General features: G+C 44.1%; 2 long non-coding RNA genes across 2 annotated transcripts; both read left to right on the forward strand.

Annotated features, from left to right (window-relative positions):
• The first annotated feature begins 569 nt into the window (after positions 1 to 569).
• Positions 570 to 1172, forward strand: LOC309488416. Its single transcript, XR_014202126.1, has 3 exons — positions 570 to 672; positions 837 to 901; positions 1010 to 1172. It is a non-coding gene; the product is annotated as an uncharacterized lncRNA (long non-coding RNA).
• Positions 1173 to 1192: 20 nt separating this feature from the next.
• LOC309488415 lies at positions 1193 to 2674 on the forward strand. Its single transcript, XR_014202125.1, has 3 exons — positions 1193 to 1484; positions 2012 to 2081; positions 2463 to 2674. It is a non-coding gene; the product is annotated as an uncharacterized lncRNA (long non-coding RNA).
• The last annotated feature ends 920 nt before the right edge of the window (positions 2675 to 3594 follow it).

Below are 3594 nucleotides of genomic sequence, written 5' to 3' on the forward strand. Positions count from 1 at the left end.
ACGTACGAAGAACGGGCCCCTGGTGTGTGTTTTTGCGTTTGTGTGCCTGTTTTTGGATTTGCTTCATGAGAGAGCGTGCTTATTGGCTCTGCTCCAGTGACATCACCAAATGTGTTACATCTCCCAACCCTATATAGTAACAAATCGGTTACATTTTGTTTAGCCTGACAGGCTGACAGCTGAAGAAGAATCGACGGGAAAAGGTTTGAAAAATGGCCGATCAAGATCTGAAAAGGTAATGTTTCTGTTTCAAAACTGTAGCTACTTATTCGTAACAGTTTAAAGTGTTAAACAAATAGTTTGAAAAGTTCAATGAAACAGCCTACACTGTTAAAAGCGCTATATAAATGAATATGACTTCAAACTGTTACGGTCGCAAGACAAAGGATTTTTGTCTTGTTTGCAGTCCAAACATCTAAAAACTCAGGCAAACTCATAAAAACTAAAAATGTTCATGTGTAAATAATCTCTCTCTCTCTCTCTCTCTCTCTCAACCCCCATTAACACCTGATCTATGATGTCCACAGCCGTCCTCCAGCATTTCCCGGCCCCAGGCTCCCGGTCCCCGACAGCTCCCACACCCGTAACCCCCGCGGCTTCCGGACCCGTAACCCCAGAGGCTTCTGGACCCGGACCCTGAGCAGCTTCTGTGCCCCACGCTAAAAGATTAAGGTTATTATTATCATTAAGAATATTAATTTCATCAAGCTTTTTCTATGAGCTCTTTCATTCAGCAGACTCTTGTATGCTCAGAAACAGTGTGTGTTTCAGTTCATCCTGTGATTCAACTTCTGCTGTGCAAATGATTCACTTGTGTTTGTTTCAATTTAATTTAGGGTTAGGGTTAGGTCAAACTCCCGAAGGAACTCAGAGAGCGGTGAAGGTGGTTTTACCGGAGTCGGTGAGTCGTCAGAAAAAAGAATACTGCTATGTTGGGAATGATCTGAGAAAGTAATTGGAGTAGACATTGGGGGAAAGGGGAACAATCTGTGTTCTGTCTCTAACACAGGAGAGCTGAGTGGGGCACCATTAGCCTCTACCACCTGAGGGGTGGGTACCCTGTCATTGACCTGTGGCTCTTCCTCCTGAGGTGGAGGAACTAAAACAGAGATTTTTGGCACTGGTGTCACAGGGCGGCTCTGGGCTAAAGGGACCGTTAAAGAGGGTTCCGCTCCTGGATTTAGGTGGCGGCTCTTGTGTGTTCTCTTCCTCTTTTCACAGGGCTGAGGCTCTTCCACCTGTATGGGCAGGAGGGTCTCTGGCAGGTCCTGGGGAGGTACTTCCTTCTCAAAGGACCAATCTCCTCTGTGTGGAGGAGAACTAGTGCCTGCTTTTTCTGGTAACCAGAGTGTTGGAGAGGTTTGTATCTCTATGTGTTTTTGACTGCCTATTTGTCTCACAGGAGTGGTGTTGGCAGGAGGTTCGGCCGGCAGAGGTGCAGGGGCCTGTGTGGCGGCTCGGCTGGTGGAGGCAACGACAGCAGTGTAATTGCGAGGGAGTACGGTCCCCATTGTGTCTGTGGGGGCTTTCTGTGCCGTCGTGCTCTCACAAACAGACATTTCTGCCGTAATTAGGGCCTCTGCTTGTTCAATAGCCTCTGCACTAACTCTACCTCTGTAATTTCTGTCCGCCCAATGTGACGCCACCTCAAATGCTTCAGGCCAATCGACTTGATTGGTCTGGGTACGTATGTTCTGTATGGTTGCATCAATCATTGATTCGTAATGTTGTTCGAGAATCAGTTGTGTTGTGTAGGAGCAGTTTTTTGCGTTCCCCTGTAGCAGCTGGGCAACTCGGTCATTTGCAAAAGCTGGTCTCACCGTCTCTATCAGGAGGTCAGTGAGCCTTTGGAACGTAATCGGCTGGTTATTCTGAACCTTCGTGGTAACTCTCTCGAGATGGTGTACCTGACGGATAAGCTCATAGAAGAATTTGATTGTCGTTTTGAGTTGAGGTGGTGACGGTGCGAAATCTGGATTTTGTCTAAAATTGTTTTTGTTTTCTCTTGTAGGTTTTACCCTCATTCTATTTCTAGGAGGAGGGTGGTGTTGTTGGTTTCCGCCCCTGTTCGTGAAGTGCAGGTAAGTGTCGCCTAGAGGAGGATTCACGTCATTCTGTCTCCCTCCATGAAAGTTGAAAGAAACCGTTCTGGGTCTCTGATTGGAGGGGGTGTATGTGTAGTACCATATCATCCTGATGGGGACGTGATTTTCTGATTTCTCTCTTTTGGCATTTTTTACCCTTTGTGTTCTGACCAGGAGGCCTGTATGGGCCTGCAACTGATCCAAAATGATCCTTATGATAGGGAGATCTGTATGGATCTGCTACCTTCTCATAACGGTCATTTTGTGGAGCAGGGAAGTGTTGGGAAGGTCCAGGCCTGGACATCTCCCTGTAAGTGGCTCTATTAAATTCCCTGTTTTGATGTTTCTGAATGTTTGTGTTGTTTCTGTTTTTTACAGGGTTGAACCATGGAGCTGCATTTCTTTGTCTCCTGTATGGGAAACTGCTCCTTAACACGATGGCGTGCTGAAGTGTTACTTGGTGTGAAATTAAAATATTTATAATCTGGTGTAACACTTGTGTGTCTAATTTTTGGACGTGCTGTGGTTCTTTGTCTTGGTCTACCACGGAAATTGTCCATAATGTCAGAACTGTGTGTGTATTTTTTGGGAACTTTTTTTGTATTTTTATGAATTTTTTTGTTAGATTTTTATAGATTTTTTGAACAAAAACTGAACAAGAAATAACAAGAAACATTTTTAAAAAATTTAAAAAATCTGAAATAAATGCGTTCAAGTCTTTCGCGACGTTTCGGTAAATAAATATTACCTTCTTCAGGCTGACTTGAACTTGAGAAAAAAAAAACTTTTAGGAACAGTAGAAGACATAGTAATATACATCTATAAACTATAATATGTATAGAATACTATATATACTTATATATATACACCCAGTGCTTGAAGTGGGGGGAAAAAGGTGCCGGTACTCTCTAGTAAGGAGGGGGGCGGAGAGGGGGCAGCTGCATTGTCCTTGAAATAGTGGTAAAAACAAAAAACAACAACAACAAAAAAAACACCCCCAACACAAAAATGGTTTGGCCACTGATCAAAATTTGCTGTCATTTGATTTGAAGTTCAGTAGCCTACGCTCAAAATGTCCGGTGCTCAGAAAAGAGAAGAAGAGAAAAGGAAAATAGAGGCCTGGGAGATTTTCTAAACAAATATTTAAAAAAAGATGGTGACGGTGAAGCTGGAACTAGTAAAGTCAACTTAGAGCAAGGTACAAAACAGCGCAGCCAATACAATGTTCCCGAGCCTTGTCAGCGGTTTTCCTGCATTGACATTTTTTTGGTGGCAGCGAAAGCAAATTTTTGTCCCGTCAAAGCCTTATTTGATCGGCGAGTGATAGGAGAGAGAGAGAGAGAGAGAGAGAGAGAGAGAGAGAGAGAGAGAGAGAGAGAGAGAGAGAGAGAGAGAGAGAGAGAGAGAGAGAGAGAGCCCCAGCCGCACGCGCGCACTCACGTCTTCAAACAACACGTTGAGCGCTGTCTTGCTCTCTTCTCCCTCGCGCATATATTAATCAAAATAATTT

The sequence above is a fragment of the Leuciscus leuciscus genome (genome assembly GCF_965113295.1).
Source record: "Leuciscus leuciscus genome assembly, chromosome: 23".
Classification (NCBI taxonomy): domain Eukaryota; kingdom Metazoa; phylum Chordata; class Actinopteri; order Cypriniformes; family Leuciscidae; genus Leuciscus; species Leuciscus leuciscus.